This window comes from Sus scrofa, chromosome 4, assembly GCF_000003025.6.
Source record: "Sus scrofa isolate TJ Tabasco breed Duroc chromosome 4, Sscrofa11.1, whole genome shotgun sequence".
NCBI classification, from domain to species: domain Eukaryota; kingdom Metazoa; phylum Chordata; class Mammalia; order Artiodactyla; family Suidae; genus Sus; species Sus scrofa.
In genome coordinates, this window is record NC_010446.5 from 69,428,168 (window position 1) to 69,451,676 (window position 23,509).

At 39.1% G+C, this 23,509-nt stretch overlaps 2 long non-coding RNA genes across 4 annotated transcripts in view; one reads left to right on the plus strand and one right to left on the minus strand.

Annotated features, from left to right (window-relative positions):
* The window catches only part of LOC110260285, a 492,008-nt gene that overhangs the window by 365,916 nt on the left and 102,583 nt on the right, over window positions 1–23,509 (plus strand). The window lies entirely within an intron of this gene.
* Window positions 1–23,509, minus strand: part of LOC102167557 — a 293,103-nt gene that overhangs the window by 105,294 nt on the left and 164,300 nt on the right. The window contains exon 5 of one of the 2 annotated variants that reach the window (XR_002343279.1): window positions 2,994–3,554. The exons of the other annotated variant lie outside the window; for it this stretch is intronic. This is a non-coding gene — a long non-coding RNA (uncharacterized LOC102167557). Of the gene's footprint in view, window positions 1–2,993; window positions 3,555–23,509 lie in introns of those variants that run through there. 2 annotated transcript variants of the gene reach the window in all.

Here is a 23,509-nt window from a genome sequence, read left to right on the forward strand (position 1 = left end):
GGCTGTGGTGGAGGCCGGCAGCTGCAGTTCCGATTGGACTCCTAGCCTGGGAACCTCCGTATGCCATGGGTGAGGACCTAAAAAGACAGAAAAAAAAAAAAATTGCTTTTCTCTTGTAGGTAAGTTGTCATCTCTCTATTGCTGCTATCAAGATATTTTTTGTTTTTAGCTTTCAGATGTTTCATTATGATGTCTGTTGGTATGAATTCCTTGGATTCATCCTGTTTTGGGATTTTCTCATATTCTTAAATCTGTTCACTGAGGTTTTCATTTCCATTATTGTCTTTTGAGCTCCTAAAATTTCCATTTAGTTCATTTTTATATCTACTATTTGTTGTGATTTTCTAGGTCTTAGCTGAGACTGTGTTTCACTTGTTTCAAGAATGTTCCTAAATAGGATGAAGCCTATTTATCATTGCTACTTTAAAATCTTTGTCAGATAATTCTAACACCTCCATCATCTTTGGCATCCATCAATTATCTTTTTTTTTCATTCAATTGGAGATCTTTCTGGTTCTTGGCATAACCAGCGATTTTTGGTGGAAGTTCATACCATTGGGGAATTATATTATGAATCTCTGGATCTTATTTAAATCTTCTATTTCAGTGTGCTTCCTCCATCACAACTCTGGCAGGGGAAGTAGGGAAGGGTCACAGATTTGTGGCTGCCATGTAGGGCTAAAGGTCCAGCTTTTCCACTTGGCCTCCACTGAGACCCTGGGGTGTTACCTTCTCCTTACTGCTGAGTCAAGACAAGAGTTCTGGGCCCCACTGGGTCCCCACTGATACCTCCCTGGCAGGGATGAGTAAGAGCACCTCATCACTCATGAGGCTTCCACTGACACCATAGGGAGGGGGTGGCCTCATTACTGGGTGGTGGTAAAAGTCCTGAGTCCTACCTAGGCCTCTTTGACACCATCACAGTGGGTATAAGGAGGGCATCTCATTACTGCTGGGTGGGATCAAAGTCCAATTTCCTCAAATGGTCTTCACTGGTATCATGAAGGGTGAGTTTGTTACTAGATAGTGAGGATGACAGTTCCGGCTTCCCATCCAGCCTTCATCAGCGACTTCTGGTGCCTTGCTACTATTGGCAAGAGGAGAAGGCTAGGCTCCCCACTTAGTTAATCCTTTTTGGATATATGCTACATGCCAGGCATGGTTCTGAGATCTTTCTCTGTATTACATCGTATAATTCTTACAATAAACTGTTGAGTAGTTACTACTATTTTAACACAGAGAGGTTAAGTAAGTTGTCCAAGGTTAAAAATACAGTTCTGCAGCATGGGGACAATGAGGGATGAGGGTGGATACCAAGCTATACAACTACACCAAGTTGGTCAGGTTTCTCTTAGTTAGGAGCCCTGGGAAAAGGAATAACGCAGTCAAACTGTGTGCCTATGGAAAGATGATCTATACATCTGGTGCAGCTGTCACACTAAAAACAAAAAAAGAAAGTGGGGAGTTCCCATTGTGGTGCAGCAGAGATGAATCTGAATCCGACTAGTATCCAGGAGGAGGTGGGTTCAATCTGTGGCCTTGCTCAGTGGGTTGGGGATCCAGCATTGCCATGAGCTGTGGTATAGGTCGCAGATGCAGCTCAAATCCTGCATTGCTGTGGCTGTGGTTAGGCTGGCAGCTGCAGCTCTGATTCACCCCCTTGCCTGGAACTTCCATATGCCACGGGTACAGCCCTAAAAAGCAACAAAACAAAACAAAACAAAAACAAAAACGAATCAGAAAGTAGAAGTTCTCTGCAAGGTTAATACACATGGCTCTTCCCCCCTCTCATCTCAGACTGCTACATCACTGAACTGAAAATGTAAATACAGCCCAAGCTGCCATCCAGCTTGTGATCTGAGGCAAGATTCCAGCAGCAGCATTCCCAGGGTGAGCCTGGGCATGCAAGGGGGACTGACCATGCTCTCGCTGTGTAATACAAGATCAAGAGACAGCCCTCGAGACGTGTGCATCATTCAAAACTAAACAGTGGGCTAAACACCCACGTGCACACACATATGTGCACTCACATATACAGTGAAAAACAGGGTCTACAAAAGATTCATCAGCACAAAGAAAACATGGTGCTTAAGAATCAAAAAAGACAGATGCACAATGAAAAACAGGTAATATTAATTACCAAAGATCATTTATAAATTCAGTGTAACTATAGTAAAGCTGCAAATTTTCCTATATTGTATGTGCAAGGTGATTCCTTTGCCAGTTGAGATTTTAAAATAATATTGTAAAGAAATACTTGTTTAAGTGTGATGCTCAAGAGTAGACAGATCAAAAATGAGAACAGCACTCAGTTTATAAGTCGCCAAATTAAGTGGTTAGTATGTAAAGAGTTTTTGTAAATTACTAATATGAAAATGAAGATCTCAGTAGGAGAACTAAGAAATTCCATACACAGAAAAATAAAATCCAAGTGAGAAGTAACAATACACTGGACCTAGCAATCAATAAAATGCAAATTTATAAATTCGATACCATTTTATTTTGTCAAGTTGTCAATTAAAATTGTTAACACTTTGTGGTAAGGTATGGTTATATAATTAAACATGAACATTGGTGGAATTAGGGGTAATTGGGCAACATACAGCAAAAACTTAAACATTACCTTCATTTTTGATTTTGAGTTCCGTTTCTAGAAATTTACCTGAAAGAGACAATCAAATATGTGCCCTCTAACATGGTTTTAAGATGAATTAAATATTTAAAAGTTAAAAAATTCAAGCTAGGTAATTATTGTGATTAAATACAAATAACTGATTTTTTTTTTCTTTTTTTTTGTCTTTTTGTCATTTCTTGGGCCGCTCCTGCGGCACATGGAGTTTCCCAGGCTAGGGGTCTAACCGGAGCTGCAGTTGCCAGCCTACGCCAGAGCCACAGCAACACAGGATCCAAGCTGCACCTGTGACCCACACCACAGCTCACGGCAACGCGGGATTATCAACCCACTGAGCAAGGGCGAGGCTCGAACCCACAACCTCATGGTTCCTAGTTGGACTCGTTAACCACTGCACCACTACGGGAACTCCAATAACTGATTTTTATAGGAAAAAAATTGCAAACAATTTAAACTTCTTTTAAGAGCAATTTGGAAAAATAGGTTAGTATTTTAATAAAATAGACTACTATATAGCTCCTGCAAATCATAGTTCTAGATTATTTAATAATATAAGAAACTCTTAATGAAACATATTTGTTTAAAAATAATAAGCTCCATTCAACAAATAATTTTACCAAAGAACTATCTGCCCAGGAAAATAATCTAAAAGTATTATTGACAATAGTATGATTATCTACTTCTGTTTGAATTAGAGAGTGTTATTTTTCATTTCATACAAGGTGGTCAAAATTATTTCATTAATATTGTTGAAAACTGAAGTAATATATATATTCAAAATTTTTTAATAATGTTATATAAAATTTCTAAAACGTGGTTCATTTTTTTTTTTTAGTTGTACTTGCCTTACTTTCCCAGGACTTCTATAATAATGCATTATTTTTATGCCCAGAAGAAATGTTAGGTTTTAAAACTCACCGACCTAAAACAGGAAAAAAAAAAAAAAAATCTTAATTGTTAGTGTCAGTACTGTGACGATTATTTGTCAGTCACTATTGTAGGAGCTAGCATGCGTGTTTTCATTTAATCCTCAAAACAAATATATTTGATAAGAATTGTCATGACCCATTTATGGAGGAGAAAACCAAGGCTGAGAGATTAAGTAACTTGCCCCAGGCGGTAGGCATCATAAGTGATGGAACGGGGGGTCAAAACCCAGTGACTAGCTTCCTACAAAGCAGTTACCTTGAGAAATAGTGAGATAGTGCTATTTAATTGACAGTTTAATGTGGAGAAGAGAAAGATCACAGTCTTCGATTACAACACAGCCTCAATCATTTAGATAAGCCAAAGCCAAAAAGAAAGAAAAATCCTCACAAATAAGGGGAAAAATTACTACATTTTTCCTCAGAAAATGTTTTCTATTAATTAAGGTCCGGACTAATGATTTCGCATATAATAGATTTCCTTAAGAGCTCTGTTCTGTTGAATGGTAAGAATGTTTGGAATGGAAGTGATCAACTGCCTAAAGGTAAAATGCTTCTCATGTGCTTGAAATCGGTTTGTCTTGCAAGAATTTGTTAATAATCCCATTATAATTTTGGTTATGGAATCTGCAGTACTCCGTCCCTAAAGAGCGAGCTAAAAGAAGTTTAATCTCGGTCTAGACTTCACACAAAATTCCAAATAGTCTTAATTGTTTAGGAATGTATCTGTGAAATGTTACCTAAGCTATAATAACAGACAAAAAGAGTGTGTGAGTGAAAGGGTGTTCTGGGCACCTTGTGCTGGAAGAGATGAGAAACTGGTTTTAATTTGTATGCAGTGCCAAGTTCTTTGTTCTGTATCCTCCCTGCAATCCATTCTTTATCCAAAGCACCATGCGTTCATTAACAATTTCAAAAGAGAGAGGATAAGTCTGAGCTCCTTGAGAACACATTTTGTGTTTTATTCATCTTTGTATCTCAACCTCCAAAAGTTGCTGGGCATCTAGTGATTGCTCAGGATTTTCTCGCCACATTAAATTTAACTGCTTGCAAAATTCATGTTGATTTTTTCAACGTTCTTATCCTCACTTGATCCTTTACTGGAATCAGCCTGAAGAGAATTCTCCTTAAAAGATAACTGTTTATAAACTGACCATCCTGTAGAGGGCCAGGTTAACATGAGGGTGGGGAATGGTGTGTGGTGATGTTACCCGTCTTTTTCTGGTTTAGGAATAGAAAATGGGAACATTTCTAAACTCTTCTTTCTAAAGATAGAAGATCTTTATAATAATTCAATATTCTATAATAATGGATTTGCTATTGCTGTATTTTAATTTGGGTTACTCAGAAATTGGAACTTGGTGTTCTGTCAAAATTACGACCTGTTCCCAAAAACCTACGAGAATGAGAGTCTTTTTTTGTCTCTCAGAAGATTGTGGATGTTTTGATCTCATTTGCAGATGTTCATTTATTTGAACATTAAAGGAACATTTTCTAAAAGATCATTGTGCCTATAGGCTTTAGAGTGAATTTAATTTAAATTTGAATGTATTTTGCCTTGCTTTGGGGTATATTTATGTAAACATTGCTTTGTGAAAAAAAAGTTGGCAGTGGTGTGTATATAATGAAAATAATTCATTATATTTATTGAAATCATATCTTCTGTAATGGCAACATCCTTAAGGAGGGGATGGAAGATAGTACTCATTAGATACTTTTCTTCATTTGTGAGCCAGACAGTATATTAGTTTTATCCAATTGCCATCTGCCATCCATTTTATATACAGTATGTCTAAAGAGCTCACTCCATATAAGGGTCTAGAAGATAAAGGTAGACCATATTGTATTTATATTTGTAAATACTGTATGCATTAGATTATAAATATTTGTGTGCCATTAAGGTGTGAATAAAGGAAATACAGAGTTGAAACAGACATGCCTTTCAAAGCTGGGTGTTGAGGATAAAGTTTGGTTAGAAGTGTGGTTCATTTGTGTATATAGTTGCATTTGTCATAACTTCTTGAATGTGTCACTTTGATTTCATTTTTCATTTACTTTGCTCAGTACCAGTTGCAAAAAAATAGCAAAGAATTTCTATATAAATTCAGTTGATTTAAAAGGGTGAACTATGGAAATATGCATAGTGTGAACTCAGTGATTCAGTAGATCTAGTGAGGAAACATATATCTTTTATTAAACATTTAAGGAATTAATTTTTTTATTATGTGAAATTATGTGATGATATTACACAATAGCTAAAGCAATAGATTCCTTAAACATGATGGTACATCTCATTTTTGAAATGGGCAAAACAAAATTGTTTAATTTTTTGCAGTTGTATGCCTTTAATCACACATGAGAATGTCAGTTTTCAGTATAAAATATTTGCTACAAAATCCATTTCAGGGACACCAAACTTTAAAAACAAATCATGGCAAGAGTGAAAAATGAGCCCTAATTAAAACAATCAAAATTTTTTTGTTCAAAACAATTTATATAGACTTGCAAGAAAACTCAGTTTGAAATTTTGAAAATAAAAACTTCAATGTTAAACATTAACTGATGAATTATTATAAATCTCTACAGACGCAGGAATAAGGTCATATCAGTGGATTCACTGGGATTGAGTGGATTATAGCAGTGCCATTATACAATGACAAAGGGGGGTGTGTGTGCACGTGCGCGTGCATGCACCCAAGTGGATGCACACGCATGTGGTGTGCATGTGTACAGGCAACATGGCACTCAAAATCAAAGGAAATGAGCCAGAAACTTCTCACATTCTGTTGGCATCTGTGGAGTGTCGCCATATGAGGACCATATGACTGCTGGCAGATTGGCATGTCAGCTCAGGCATGTAAAACTTGACCGCATGAGCTCAGGGTTTATCAGTTTATTGCAGGAATATTGATACAATTTTAACTGCACTCTTTTGGTGCAAAGACATTTTATTTTTTGCAAGTGCCTCTAATCCCAATCCCACCCTTTGAAATCATCCCCAAGCAGAAATAAGATGTATACAGTTTTCCAAGAGAATTGAAAATGAAAATGAACTGCTGCAAACAGCGGCAACATTTAATGTGGTAAAACAGGCTTCCCCACAATGTGTCTGCAAATGCTGACCACCATGATCGGTTCTTAGTCAGAGGTTAGTTTTCAAAAGGAAATCATTTTAACGTGATTCCTAGAGAAGGGCTAGGAAGTGGCCCGTAAACCTTCCTCTAAATCGGATAAAGAACGCCTGTCCTGGTGTGAGCTCTACTTTCCACAAGTGGGAACTTTTAGTGAATTGAGTCTCTAGTTTCTTTGGACAGCAAAAAGATGGTCTCAGCGTTGGCTCTTTGCAGGTAAGAGAATAGTGGGAGAAAGGAAACAGTTTCTATCATCTACACTGTTCAGTCTTAACTGGCCTATCTTTCAGTGAGTGGCTGTTTTGAAATAGAATGTTCTATTTAATAGTCATAGCCAGGAAAGAGAGACTAGAGAGGAAATTAATCTGCTTTTCATGTGATCTACTAAAGTCATGATAGTCCTTGTTATTGGTTTGCATTAAAAACAGAGATGACAAAACTCAGGCCTAGTCCTTGCCAGGCTGTCAGTGGGCAGACCACGTACATGTCTGCAGAGCCTCAACCCTCATCTCCTCCAGTGGCCTCATTTCAGCACAAGGGTGATAGCTTCATGCACAGGGTCCCCTATAATCATTCCACTTTCTCTGCTTTGTATCCTTGGAGCCTCCTCCAAAGCTGTATCACTACTCAAGTGTAGATGCCAAGTTAACACCTTAGGGCAGCCCTCAAACAGTGGGCATGGCAGTGGGTGAGCAGGTGGAACAATCTTGAGACATGTTTTCTATGTCCCTCAGATGGCTCCCCGAGGTGTTGGGCCCCAGCTGTCTTGAGCATACTCCTTCATTAATATACCTTTTTTTTTTTTTTTTTGGCTTTTTACCATCCCCTACTTCTTTGTCCTCAATACTTCACCATCACTACCTGGGATCAAATTCAAACAAACTACATGTACCCAAGACTTTATCCCTGACTCCACTTTGGGGACAACCCAAACTAAGACAGGAAGTGTGTCTTGAGTGTTCGATCTCCTTTTATATCCTCTTTGGGAAGATACATCTTCAAGTGTGACTGGCATTCCTTGACCAATGTGCATTTTGGCTCCATATTCTGCTATCTCTAGTCACCTTCTGGTTCTGGACTTTGCCCAATTCTTCCACACCTTATAGAAGCTTCTCTATCTTTGTTGTTGTTGTTGTTGTTTAATTCCCATAGGGATCCAAAATTTTCCTAAATAAAATGTTCTTTAAGTGTGTGTTCAAATGGCATTGATAGGCTACTTGGTTTATGGCACTTGCTATATCACATTGATATTTTATCAAAGCCTTAACCCAAAGCAGTGGGTCCACTGGTAGGAATTTGGGTTCCCTCCAAGTCTTGTCAAAGAGGCTAACAGCAATGCTGCTGACACAGGGAATTTGCCCTGCCAACACCCTTCTGCAAGAAACAAATCCCCAAATGTGTGAGTCAAATGGGAAACTGGAGAGCATAATGAAATGCATGATTCCAGAATCACTGTGTGTTGTGTTTATTCAAGAAAATCTTAGAATTATTGACTAGAGCACCTGATGCAGAAAAATACAAAGTTATGAACTTGACTGAGGCAAGATTTTACTCATTACATAAAAAGTTTCTGTGCTTTACAAAACATTATCCCCTTTTGATGCTCTTTACCATATAAATAGACAATGTGGGATTTCTTATAATTATTTACTCTAAAACTCCTTGAAGTGAGAGGATTATCTTGTCCATTTTTAAATTTCTATTACCTAGTAGATTAGACCTTGTAAATATTTGTGGAAATGAGCATGTGAAACACCTAAACATTTCTGTTATTTATGTAGCACTAACTGCCTAGCAAATTCTGTTTAGGGTTAGATGAGGGCTTTTACAGTACAATTTAAAGTGGTATTTATTATGTGGTACTGTCAGCTGAAGATCACTCAGAGATAACTCATTATATCTGAGCTGGAATAAAGCAAGAACATGTTAAACCTCATAATCCAGAGCACTGGTTTTAGAAGCAGGGCACGCTGGGAACTATATCTAGTCACTTATGATGGAGCATGATAATGTGAGAAAAAGGAATGTATATTGGGCCACTTTGCTGTACGTACAGTAGAAAACTGACAGAACACTGTAAACCAGCTATAATGGAAAAAAGTAAAAATCATTAAAAAAAGAAAGCGGGGCAGACATGGATTTCGATCCTGGTTCTGTCAATTCAGAGCTCACTGACCTTGGACAATACACCTAACATCTCCAAACCTCATCTTGAAAATGGAATAATAATAATACTTATTTCGTAAGAGGTTTTGGAAGGTAAAATTTAAATAAGATAATGTACATAAAGCCCTGAACATGTACCACCCTTAGTCTGTGCTCACTAATTTGTTATCCCTAGTACTATTTCTATCATTGTTATTCAGTTTCCCTGGTACCACACAACTGGTGCTTGATAGATCCAGGACAATAAACTGACTTAATGATTTTCAAACCATTTTTCTTTTCACTGTAAAACACTGGGTCCTTGGGAGTTCCTGTGGTGGCACAGTGGAAACGAATCTGACTAGTATGCATGAGGATTCAGGTTCGGCCTCACTCAGTGGGTTAAGGATCTGGCATTGCCCTGAGCTGTGGTGTAGGTTGCAGATGCAGCTTGGATCCTGCGTTGCTGTGGTTGTGGTGTAGGCTGGCAGCTACAGTCTGATTCGACCCCTATACTGGGAACCTCCTTATGCCGTGGTTGCAGCCCTAAAAAAAAAAAAAAAAAAAAAAAAAGAAACAAAACAACCAACACTGGGTCCAAACAAACGTCTCTGAAATTACAGTCTTAGTTGATGAGAACAGAGGATTTGATACGTTGCTATTTTTCTGAGACACAGCTATGATTTTTTTTAAAAAAATTTATATATGATCTAATGAGGTCACTAGATGACTCTTTCCTTAAGAAACTACTGACTTTACAACACCTTTCCTCTTGCTGTCATGCCAAGGGACAGGAAGTCATAGTAGTGTGGCCAAGGAGAGTTCCACCTCAAGCTGACTCTGTGTCACTCAAAGTGCTGGGCTCTGAGGCTCCAATTTGCTTTGGCAGATGAGTTTCAGGAATTGGAAGAATCCAGGGCAAGTGAGCCTTGAAATAATTAATTTCTAATGCAAATCAAAACTACAATGAGGTACACACTGGTCAGAATGGCCATCATTAATAAGTCTACAAATAACAAATGCTGGAGAGGGTGTGGAGAAAAGGGAACCCTCCTGCACTGTTGGTGGGAATGTAAATTGATACAACCACTATGGAAACAATATGGAGGTTCCTCAGAAAGCTAAATACAGAACTACCATATGATCCAGCAGTCCCACTGCAGGGTATATATCTGGACAAAACTATAATTCAGGAAGATACATGAGCCCCTGTGTTCACTGCAGCACTATTCACAATAGCCAAGACATGGAAACAGCCTAAATGTCCATTGACAGATGAATGGATTAAGAAGGTGTACATATATATATACAATGGAATACTACTTAGCCATAAAATGTAATGAAATAATGCCATTTGCAGCAGTATAGATGCAACTAGAGATTATCATACTAGGTGAAGAAAGTCAGAAAGAGAAAGGCAAATATCATATGATACCACTTATATGTAGCACAACTAAACCTATCTACAAAACAGAAACAGACTCATAGATGTGGAGAACAGACTTGTGATTGCCAAAGGGGAGGGGGAGGAAGTGGGACTGACAAGGAATTTGCGGTTAGTAGATGCAAACTTACATTTAGAGTGACTAAGCAATGAGGTCCTACTGTACAGCACAGGGAACTCTATCCAGTCTCTTGGGATAAAACATGATGGAAGATAGTAGAAGAGACGAAAGTATGACTGGGTCACTTTGCTCTACAGCAGAAATTGGCACAACATTGTAAATCAACTATACAATAATAAAAATAAATAATTTCTAGAAAAGCAAACCTATCTGTCCTCTCAGTGCTTAGGGCTGCAAACCACTTAGAGTTCTGAAACTTTCCGTGGCTAATGGGACCCTTGAATTGGCTTGTGGAATTATACATACCAGAAACACACTCGACAAAGCCTGATAATTTAGTTAATTTTTGAAAAAGATGCCTTCAAGAATAAGCGTATAAATCCAAGATATCTTTGGAACCTTTCCTGCCCGCCCTATGCCTCTCTCTGACAAGAAGATGCCCCTTCACTCACCTGCAGTAGAAACCACGAGAACATCTGTGGGTTCAGCTCATTTCTTCTAAGCCATTCATAATAACTGAGCTGCTCTGTTTGTGCGTATTTACCCACTCCTTTCTCTGAAGAGCTTCAAAGGATTTCTTTACGTGTCCTTGTAGGCAAACCACCCTAGATGGATGAGTCTCTCTGCACTGTCATGAAGGCCTGCAAAACAGCCCTGTCCTTACTCTCTCCTTTGATTAGCTGCTCTAAATCTGTAAGAGACTGGCTCTTGCAGCCTCCTATATTGAAAGAATGGGTTTTGTGAGTAAACCCAATCAGAATGATCAAGATTCTTCCTTTTAGAAGATGAAGTCATATTGCAACAAAAATCTGCCTCTAAAAAAGCTATTTCTAAAAAATCTGTTCAATATGTATCAAAGAATCAAATTACACCCATCTGGAGAGAGGCATGTGAAAGAAAAAAAGCTGCACTAAACAGCAAACCACATCTCTAGGGCTTCTTGCAGCAAACAAAGAAACGCCGAGTGTATCAACAGGCAGGGCCTCTTTTGATTAAAAAGTACTTACAAGAAGAGGACAAATCAAGCTCTTGGGCTTTCTGGTTCTTTTCATAAGGTGAGGATGGTGGGGGCTGGGGGCAGCTGCACATTGTAATTCCTACAGGAAAAAAATCGTTTCCAGCAGCCTGTGGATGGCTGTGAGAGAGAGCAGGTTTCCATGCAGAAATGATCTATGGGCCAGGGCTTACACCCCTTTTTGCTCTCACAAGGACTGATTGCAAGGCCCACAGCTGGAGCTAATCCAGATATCTGTTTAATTACATAGGCGCTGTCATTCTGTTGCATTACATCAAAGCCCAGGAAGGTGACATGGAGGTGAGTTGGCAAACATAAATGTTTAGCCCTTCTTTTCATATACAGTGAAGGGACAAAAATTCTGGTTTTCAGAAGGGGTGTGTCTGTGTTAGAAAAGAATAGAAATATAATTGAGACATCTGTGACTGTTTCAATTTCCCATCAGGATCATCGTTCCTAAAATCATATATTTTTCTGGGGCAGGATGTTTGGGAGGATAAATCTAAAAAGATATCAGTGAAGCTATATTTTCCGTCAAGAAAAATCCACTGAGTGCCTCCTATAGATATGGCATTTCAAGGAATATAATGGACCCAGCCAAGAATAAGATTTGCTAAAAAGAATATTGAAAGAGCACTGTTTACATTGTTGAACGATTTGGAGTAGGAAAATGTTTATTCAACTTGCTATTTGGAGTTCAGATATTTATCCAAACCATTACCTGAATGAATGTGTTTACATTTACATTCAAACAAACATAGAATCTCATTAAGAGAACAAAATCAATATTTTAAAATAAGGATAATTTACTAAATTAGCTTTACCTTAACCTATACACATTAAATATACTGAATGGAAACTTTTACAAATATGATTCTGATATTAACTATCTTCCCACTAAATGATGGTAAAAACCTTTCTCTAGGTGGGGCAAAGAGAAATTTTTCTGAGAGACTCTCTTTGCCGTCCATGTTCACTAATCTCCATACCATATGTATCCTGCAGCATCTGTAATAGAATAATCACTTCCATATGACAAGGTCTTTATATTATTAGCTTGAGAAAATGCTCAAATTCTGTCTGTATTTGCTCAACTTTCTAACTTTAAGGTCAGAGGCTTTGTGAACTTTAGTACAGCAGATTTGTGCAGTCATTGCAATTTCGGTTTCCTTTCCTTCAACGTATTCTGCAAAATGGCCTTTCAATAGGGTTGACCCATCCAAGGGTCTTTCTGTTTGTATGACACAGTCCCTGTTTGCTTTTTTTTCTCTAATCTGAAAGCTATAATCACGACTATACTTCAACAATGAGTGGACATTTTTCTTCTTCTTGGTTTTAATGAGGAAAGGAAAACACAAAAACTGGTTAAATCCAGAACAAAACCACAGGCAGTAGATCATTATCTGCCACCTACCTACCTCCTAGAAGAGCTCAGAGTATGTATTCTAAGGCTCACAGGCTTGGGTTCATATCCAAGCAATTCACAAGCTGTGTGACCTTGGGCAAGGCACTGACCCTTCTGAACCTCAGCTTCTTCACTTGTAAAGTAGTGATGATAATAACTTCAGTCACCTGAAAAGAGTGAGCTAAACAGCAGGTGTGTTAACCCAGTTCCTCCCTCCTTCAGAGATGCCTCAATCTGTACTCAACCAGATAAAACATACTAAATATATATATATGTATGTATAGATATATAATAAAGTAAAATATAGTAAAACATACTATATATATAAAATATAAAATATATATATTTATTTTAATAGTTGAAAGACATTGAGGGGCGGTTGGCATTTATTTTTTAAAGTTCTTATTTAAGAAGCCTTTTGGGATAATATGCCTTGTCTGTGTAGATTTCTTATCCTAAATTGATCTGAAAATTATGGATTTAGGAGTCACAGCTCCCCTGGGGACTAGACCTTGGTCGCAAACATGGACTGTGTGCGTCATGTGGAGCTATGTGATTAGGGAGATATAAAAATGGAGACACCCTGAAAATAGGCAGCTTCCATGGGCTCGCATGTACTTCACACTTAGTGACAATCTATCTGTTCATTCAGAACTAAAGCGTTATCTCCATCCAAGAAAAGGAAGCTTCATCCCTGAGTTCAGAAGTACATGCCTTGATTTATGAAAAGCTCTTGAAATGGTGTCTAGTACAAACATGCTGTGCACGTGTCATCTGTGAACGGTATTACCGTCTGCTGGGGAGGAGTGCTGGAGATGCAAACGGTCTCTTCCACAAGTAATTTAAGTCAAGGAGAAAGGCATGTAGAACAACAGTCCCATGAATAGGTGTATTGTAGGATTTCCCACATTATTTCTTCAGGGTCTTAGCCTGGATTCCCCAGGAGCAGACACTGAGAAAAAGAAGTGAATGTAAGGAGTTGATGTTGGAGGCATTACTAGGAAACAGTGGAAGGTGAGTGGGGAAGTGAGGCAGGGGAGGCAAAAGCAGCCAGTCATGGGTGAGCCATCAAGCAAATAATCAGGCCTTACTCCCACTGAGCAACTGCTGGAGCCAGGGAAGAATGCGCACCTCAGAGTTACCTCAGCCACAGGAGGAGGAAGCTGGTGTGTATATACACCACCTCCCAGCAGTCGATGGCTGAAGGAGGAGTTAACTGTCTGGTCCTTCAGCCTCCCCAGGTGGGCAGCAGGAGCTCAGAGAAGGGCCTCAGCCAGAGGCACAGAAGCTGACAGCTGGCGGTCAGCCAGGATGCATCCACAAGGGTACGGCTGGAAGGGATGGGCACAGGCCTAGACTGAGGCTGCTGTACTCCACAAATACTGGCATTTTAATCCTGAAAATAGGGGGAGAATCCCCCATTAAAAAGTTTAAGGCCTGGGAGTTCCCGTTGTGGCTCAGTGGATTATGAACCCAACTACTGTCCATGAAGATGTGGGTTCAATCCCTGGCCTTGTTCAGTGAGTTAAGGATCTGGCGTTGCCGTGAGCTGTGGTGTAGGCTGGCAGCTGTAGCTCCCATTCAACCCCTAGCCTGGGAACTTCCATATGCTGTGGGTATGGCCGTAAGAAGCAAAAAAAAAAAAAAAAAAGTTTAATACCTCACTGAAATAAAAATAAGGTAGATTAAGTGAGGAAAGTATATATGAAAGTTCTTAAAAATGCTTGTCTCTGAAAACACAACAATAAAAATGTTGAAGACAGTATACTTTATTTTATATGAGCATGATTAGTATAATTCAGTGCTCAGTAATATTAATCTCCACCTATAGGCACAATTGAATGGGAACTATTTGGATCTTATCTGGGGTCACAATGAACTGTTCATTTTAGTCTATTATTACTTTATTATCAGTTATATGCACAGTTATTTTACTCTTGTATCTGGCCTTTCATCCAAATATTGAAAGCATTTCTGGGAGTTCCCGTCGTGGCACAATGGTTAAGGAATCTGACTAGCATCCATAAGGATGCAGGTTCAATCCCTGGCCTCGCTCAGTGGGTTAAGGATCTGGCGTTGCCGTGAGCTGTGGTGTGGGTCGCAGATGCGGCTTGGATCCATCATTGCTATGGCTGTGGTGTAGGCCGGCAGCTACAGTGCTGATTCGACCCCTAGCCTGGGAACTTCCATACGCCGTGGGTACTGGCCCAAAAAGACCAAAAAAAAAGGAGGAAAGCATTTCCGATTTTATAACCTTGGAGTTGTCTCCTGCTTCAGTGAAAGATCCACTTCAAGCCTCGGAGATCCACCTCCTATCTCCCGAGTTTCACTTCAGGTCCTTCCTCTCCTCTTCCACCTCCCCGATGACCCCATCCCAGTAAGTACGGGACCCATGTCACAGCTTCAAACATTCCCGGCCCACTAAAGAACTGTTTTGTCATGAGCTTCTTTTTCGCTCATGCAGTTGTATCTCTCCCAATATATTACCACAAAAATATCTCCTTCCTTACTCCCTTTTTATACCCCTTCTTGTTCCAAATACTAGTTTTAAGTGTTTATAATTATGCAAAATGGAGCCTGATTTTACACATACCTTCTATTAAGCACAAGATCTGTGGAGGGCAAGTTGCTGATTAAAATAGACAAGACAGACTTTGTGCTCCTAAAGCTGAATATTGATTGGAGAGATAGCCATTGAACAAAAGATCACAAAAATTAATCTATATTTGAAAACTACAGTGAGTGCTGTAAGATCAGAGGCTATGGGATCAAGTATGTGAAGGTGTCAGGGAGGACTGAGCTGCTCTCTAAAGGATAGATAGGATTTAATTCCCTCCCAGGCAGGAATGCTCTAAGGACAGGTGTGTGTGTGTATGTGTGTGTGTGTGTGTGTGTGTGTGTCTGTCTGTCTGTCTGTCTGTCTGTCTGTCTGTCTCCACGGGTGGAAAAGAGCCTGGGCTGGGAGGAGCCCAGAGGGCAAAGCAAGGAGGGGGAGGGGAAGCTCAGGGTGGGTGAGGCTGATGCCGATGAGAACGGTGACAGTCTGTATCCAAAGCCCAATAAGAAGCCATTAAAATTTTTTAAATAAAGGGAGGGTCTGATTGGAATTTTATTTTTAAATGAGTGCTTCTGTATTGAGAATGGACTGGAGGAGTGCATGGGTGACAACAGGGAGACTCATTGACAAAATTTGCTGCAAAAACCCATGTGAGAGATGATGATATCTGAAATCAGCTTGCTGGGTGAAAATGTACTGACATGGGCGTGTTCAGGATATATTTAGGAGATTAAGCCAAAAATGAAGACATCCTAAAAACCAAAATGTATGCAGATGTACCCTGTTTTATTGTGCTTTGCTTTACTGTGCTTTGCAGATGTTGCATTTTTTATGAATTGAAGGTTTACAGCAACCCTTGCCTTGTCACATGATGGTCAGCATTTTTTTTAGTAATAAAGTATTTTTTAATTAAGGTATATATATATTTTTTAAAGACAATGCTTTTGCACACTTACATAACTACAGCAGAGTGTACACCATAACTTCCATATGCACTGAGGAACCAAAAAACTCATGTGACTCACTTTATTGCAATATGTGGTCTGGAACAGAACCCACAATATCTCTGAGGTCTGCCTGTACAAAATCAGCCTGAACAGTTTGATACTTTATGATATAAACTGTGTCACCTTTTCAAATTTTTCAAATCAAATAAAAATGAAATGGAAACCCCAGATGCCTTGTTGGCAAGAAATTTATTACCACACTCTTGGGTTTATCTGGGATCACAGACAGACCCAGACCCTATGCAGGCCATAAACGAGGTGTGTGAGTCAGCTACCTTCAGGCAGGGAATCTGACGTTGCCATGGCTACCTGAGCTCCCTACTGCACCACAGGGTGCTGTCTGCTGGCTCTTGCTCCAGGGAGTCTTGAGAAGCAAACTCCCTACTTGGCTTGGTCACTTGGCCCCCAGCTCTCCTAGGGCCTAGAACTTTCGGCTGTATGTATTCTCCCATTCTTTTCTAAAGTCCTGCTAATTTAAACATGCTTGGCCTGACAGAATCCAGGCATCTGTCCTTTGAGGAGCACGTAGTCACTCACCCTTCTGCTAATCCCAGGCAGCACCCCCTGCTCCTTCCAGGGGGGACTGGCTGCTCTCCTCTACCAGGCCACAAAACACAAGGGGCTTATTCGGTAACTTCCTTCTACAAAGAACTTGACTTCCTTTCAGGAAGCCTCCAGTCACTAAAAAATGAAAAGGCCGTTAACTCTCCTTGGAGAGGGAAGGATGGATGAATACTCTTATTTCTTCCTGAACCTCAGCATTTCTACTGCTACTTCTCCCAAAGACAAAAATGGATTTCCTTGTACTCTCCCACAGAAGTATTGCAGAACAAATTGTAATTTAATTTTTCACGTCGCTGAGAATACAGTGGCTCCTGTGTGTGTTCTGATTTCATGTTTTTGGTGTTGAGGAGTTAAGATGTATAAATAAACTACTGTGGAGTTCAAGGAAGGGGCAATGGATTCCTCTTGAGGTGGGTGGGAGGCCAAGGGGCTAAGGGGCTAAGGGTACTTTGCAAAGGAACAGAATTTGAGTTCGACCTTGCAGGATCAAAGGGAAATGGCCATAAGCAGAAGAAGCAGAGCAGGCCGGCAAAGGTAACACATGGTAGAAGGAAACTGAGAACTAGCACATAATCTGCTCTGACAAGAACATAAGAGGATGGGTGACTGGGATGCAGAGTGTCAGAAGATGATTCTGAAAAGTAAGTAGCAATCATATTGTGGAAGGCTTTATAATGGCATGTTTAAGAGTTCAGACTCTCATTTCCCTTAGGCAGTGGGAAAATATTGTAAATATTTTTTTTTCTGTTTTTATTTTTTAATTAGAGACAAAGTCAGATTTGCATCTCAGAGAGTTGGCTCCAGGAAGAACTTGCAGGAAATATCAAAGGAAAGTAGCATCTGAGTCAAAGAAATGCATGAGAGGCTACTGCAGTTGTCCTAATGTTTATGTAGCAGCTCCTGTGTACCAGGAATGACGCCAGGTGCTGAGCATATGCAGTAAAGCATGGTGGTTGAGAGTGTGGTTGCTGAGTGATCTAGAGCCAGTTTGCCTAGATTCAAATCCTGACTCCATCCGTACTAGCTTGGTGAGTGTGTACAAGTTACTTAACTTACCTGTGCCACAGTTTCTTCATCTATAAAATGATGATAATAAGATGTATACATTGGTATTGTTGTAAAGACTACATATGAGAGTACATCAAAAGCACTGGATATGTCATAATTATTTTTATCTATTTTATGCCAGTAACATCACTGGAGGTAAAAAATAATAATTCTCATTTTGCAGATGAGGAAACTGAGTCTCATAAAGTTTATGTGCTTCACTCAAGTCAAGAGGGAGTAAGGAAGAGAGAGGCTGGTGCTTGAGCCTTGTTCCCTCTGATCCCAAAGTTCATGATGTTCTGTTACTCTGCCTCTCTGAGGGACCCATGTGAGGCACTAGTCTGGGAGTAGGGGAGCTAAGTGTTATTTTGAGGATGGGATCTATAGGAAGAGAGATGGCTTCTGCAGTACTCAAGTAACAAAAGGGCGGGGGAAGCTCCAAGTACAACAGATCTTTTGGCAGCACACCACATTCTCTTTAAGTCAAAGCTGGGGTAGTTCTGCACATAGACCTGCCTGGATATGGGCCAGGAACCACGTTATCTGTCTCTGAGCATTCTGTTAATCTTGGATTTACATAACTGTCAGAGATGACATGATTACCGGGAACAGCACATACTCCTAGGAAGGGACACTCTGTTGTCCATCATACTCACACTTTGATCTAATAGAAGCTGTGCCAAATGCATTCCTCCACTTAGTGCTGCTGGACCAGAACAGGGTCTGTCACCAGATTCCTCTAAGAACCATGCTAGCAAACTCACCCTATGAGGCTCATCCATCCTCACTTTGACAAATGAAATATTTGTGAGTTTTAGATCTGTGAAAATAATGGAGTAAATATTTTTGGAAAGGGTAGTCTTACATTGTCCCTTAAAAATGAGATAATGTAACTAATGCCACAGTCATGATATGCCAAGACCAGCACACAAGATATTCAGACAGGGAGTTATAAGATATTTGCACTGTGGAAGTTGCCAGTAGAAGTGGCTGTAGTTAGTATAAATCACGACCCATCAAGATCTGATTCTAAACTCTGCACATTCAAAAGATTAATGCTATCAATTTGTCAGGTTACAGGAAGTAGATTCTTGCTGACCAAATTAAAAGAAAATAAGACAAGTTAACACTATCCTTGAAAATCACTTTGTGCCCTCGTTTTTTTTATTTTGATACATTTTCATATTGATTTTTCTTCATTCCAATTTTCCCTTGAGACTTTTTTCCTCCTTCCTCCCTTTTTTCCCCTTCCTTTCTTTTTAAAAAGTATGTGATTAGAATGAATTTTCTCTAGAAAGGCAAATTTAAAATTTGTCTTCTAAATTCCAATATATTTAAATTTCTAATTTCACAATGTGTACAATAAAAGCAAAGCAACAAAGTAGGTTCAGACAAAAGGAACAGTGGGAAGCTTAAATATACCTTTTCAGTCCATGAAGTTTCAGAGTAGAGAGTCATGGGTTGCTGCGTAATTTCTTTAATAACAAAATGTGAAATTCTCAAACCTAGTACTGGTTCTGAGTCTGAATTTTAAAATTTTAGGGGTGGCACAAAAGGAAGTAAACACTATGAGAAAATGTGACTCATAATTATATATGATTAGGTTGACAAGTTTCCTTATTTAATTTGGATAAATCAAAAATATAATCCATTATACATCTAAAATATAAATAAAATTAGTATTACAACATTGTCTGAAATTTTTCATTCATTCAGAAACATTTATTGAACATCCACGTGGTGTCTGTCTTGGTCCTGGGATTAAAGCAGGTAACAGATAAGAATTCCTGCCCTCATGAAATCTGCATTCTAGTCTGAATGGTATTCTTGTGCAAAAAACAAAACAAACAAAAAACCCAACCTTTTTTAATATGTGCAATGATACAGTATGCTAGTTTTCTAAAATATCGTTTTTTCAATACTTCACAAAAATGCTTAAATGTTAAATATGTTAAATAATGCAAAATGTGCATTTCCTTTCTTAAATATATGGCCAATCAGATGGGAAGATTTTTGAAACACATGCTTGTGTGTGCCTATGGATAGAAGGGAATTGACAAGGAAATAATTTGGAAAGGTAATGAGGAGTTAGAAAGAGAAAGCCGAGCATGCCTTTGAGAGAGAGAAAAATCGCTACAATGAAAATGGTTTACCAGGATAGTCTGTTTAGTATTTTAAGTTAATCAATTCAACATTTTCCTTATGACTTAAGCTCTTAAATTTCATGCTGAATCTTTGGTTAAATCCAGGAAGTGTTAGATTCTAAGTATTTCTGCCCACAGATGACATTAAAATTGCCTTTACATAAAATAATAAAATTGTCAAGGTTATAATTAGAATGTCCTAGTTAAACAATAATGATGCTTCTTTAGTGTTCTGCTTTGCCGAAGTTCTCCATCTTTTTAACCCACCATGAAAGGATGTTATAATGTTTTGACATTTTCTTTATATTTTCAAACAACTCAGGTTTTGAAAAAAGGAAGTCGTGTTATAAACTGGTCACTGCATTGGAAGGAAAATGTTTTGTGCACATCAAAATAAAAGTTTCACAATGAAAAAGACCTGAAATGTGAAATAAAGTAGAATATGAGAGCAGTTTAGAATATGAGAGCATTGACCAGGGAAATTGTGTAAAACACCACACTTTGCAAAGTCCTATGATGCACTGTGGGAGCTCAGATGATGAAAAATAGCAAAAGAGGATAATTCACAAATTCACTTAACTCTATGGTATTTTCACACCCAGAATCTGGTTTATTTTTAAGAAAAAGGTAAAAAGATACGACCAGAGTCTACTTTGTAAAAAGAAGCAAGTACTACTCTTCTTGAAGAGATAGTTGATCAGCAGGTCTTCGATTTAATAGATTAACAAATATTAACTGAAAGGTAATGCTTATCATCTGTCTAGTTTAGCATTAAATAATTTAGCCAAACTGGTCTTTAAAAACACTGACCATCCATCCATTCCACTGCCTGCAGGGTTACATTTGGCTGCAGGGAAACCACATGCACTATTAGGAGAGCCTCAGAGGTCACCCCAAGAGATAGAGCCAGAGGTGAAAGACCATGACTTACCTAGGCAGAGCCAGGCACTCCGTCATTCTAATAGCTCAGTAATTCCACAAAGTTTCAACACTTATGGCCTTGAAGGTTAATTACTCTCATTTATCTTCCTAATAAATGATGCCAGAGCTTAGAAATGCAAGAGATTTACCCATGGTAAGTCAATAAATGAATCTGGGGCATGACTACGTTGGAACACCAGACCTGTGCATGATGGAGGTCATCCTGATGCCAAAACAGCCCGGAAGAGAAACACTCAACCCAAAATCACTGTACCTGTCAGCTAGAGGCCACTCTTTCAACCGATGACCCAATAGAGTTAACCAAGACTAAACCCTTCCACATAAAGTAATTTCATTCCAGAAATAAACATACAGAAATGAACAAAATGAGTCAATCAGTGAAATACTTCCAGGAATGAGAGGTGGAGACAAATTTAACTTTTGCTGTTTTTACTGAAATTTAATAGAAACAAATACAAAGATGGAAGGGAAAAAAAAAAAAAAAAACCCTAGCAGTTAATAGAGATCCTAAAATCGAAAATGGATTAAGTGGAATGAGCTTTAGAGATTATGTAGATCAATGAGCAGCTGAAGTCAAGGGGAATAAAGTCGAAGGAACAAGAAAGATTTGTTCTGCTTGGAGATATACCCGGGTGCTGCAGAATATGAAAAATTCACTTTGTAAACTAAGGTGAGGCTCTATTCTTTCTTTAAAAACTATTAGTTCATTAGAATGCTAGTGAAATATCAAAATGCTTATGAAAATTAAGCCCACATTGCAGACATCTTCTGCCCAGAATCTCAAGTTTTTCTCTTCATCATGTTTCTGTTTTCAGTCACTAGAGGAAAGAGACACATTTACATATGGTGAGCATTAGTTCCAAGTGGTCCGTTAGCTTTTGTTAAGTCCTCTCATTAAATTCCTTGGATAGATTCCTATCCAGCTTATCCTACCAAATCTAAAGTTTGCTCAGGTGTTGGGAATAAAGAATTTGAAAGCAAGTAAACAGCCTTGGGATCTGTGACTAAAACACAAGAACCAGCCAGAAGTCTCCTGTGTTCTATGTGGAGGCTGGAGGAGAAAAACAGCAAACAGAGGCTGATCGGTTGGAAACAATTAGAAAGACTATGGCAAAAAGGTCCCTCAGAGAATGGTGCTTGGTAGCGTTTTACTGAGCTCTGAAAACCCAAAGTCTAGCACAGAGCCTGGAATATTTTGGCTAACAAATACTAGTTCCATTTATTAAACATTTTCTCAGTTGTGTACTTTTCTAAGAGCTCTGTGTGTATTAACTTATTGTATCTTTACTACAACCTCATCAGGTAGAAACTCTATTCTCCCCACTTTATAGATACAAATATTGAGGCAGAGGGGTGCAAAGTCATTTGTCCAAGACAATACAACTAAAAAGTGGCAGAGTTGGGATTGGTCACCAGTAATAGGTGACACCCATTACAGAGTAATTCTCTTCGGGGAATGACCCACTGAGAGGGAAGGTTTTCTGTGCAGCAATTGGTGCTGGAAAAGCAGGGCAGCACTCTTTTCTGAAGTTTGTAGCTAGGCATATGAGAGTTTGTACAAATTCTGCCAATTCGATTCCATCATATTTACTATGCACCTACTACTGCCAGTAAGGAGTACTGTGCTAAGTATAGACGACACAAAGATGAATCATTTGATAGATTCCACTTTTAGAGCTCACAATCTAAGTTTCTGAGTAAATCAACTGAGAGGCTATAGCAAATAAAAAGTAAACAGAAGGATAAGAGAAACAATGACTGCCACTTAACTGAGCAGCCACCATGAAAAAGGCCTTATGCTTGGAACTTAACAGAGATCATTTCCTATACTCTACACAGCACTGCTATAGTATAGATACAGTAGTGCTTACTTTGCAGATGAGGAAATGAGCTCAGGTAGGTTAAAGTAACATGGCCAACCTCATTCAGGTAGTAAATGACTGAGCTGGGATTTGAACACCACACTGAGGACAAATGGGTCCTAAGAGCTTGTGTGGCGGTTCTAGCAGACGAGTGAAGTGACCCATGACCAAGTGGTCCGTCATTTTCTGGGAATTCTGCACTCTTAAAGGAGTGGGTAACTCTCAGAAGAAAGCATGTAGCACTGTTGGACGGGAGGGGGCATCCACCTAGATAAGTATCAGGCCAGTAACAGGCATGCCCGATTTGCTACTTGCATACCTTGGCAGTCTACCAGAGAATGAAACACACCAGAGGCAGATTTAGCCATAAGCTAGGATGGCAGAAAAGTCAGAGCCTGTCTTTTCCACATGCCCCTTTCTAAGATTTGAGGGATTCCCCAGCAATTTATTCTAAGGTCATGTAATATATTTCTGTGGGCTTTGCCAAATCAAGCCACCTTAATCAGACTCTTAAGACCACTATCTCTTTCACTGCAAATTTCCCTCCAGTGTGTCCCCTTCTACTCT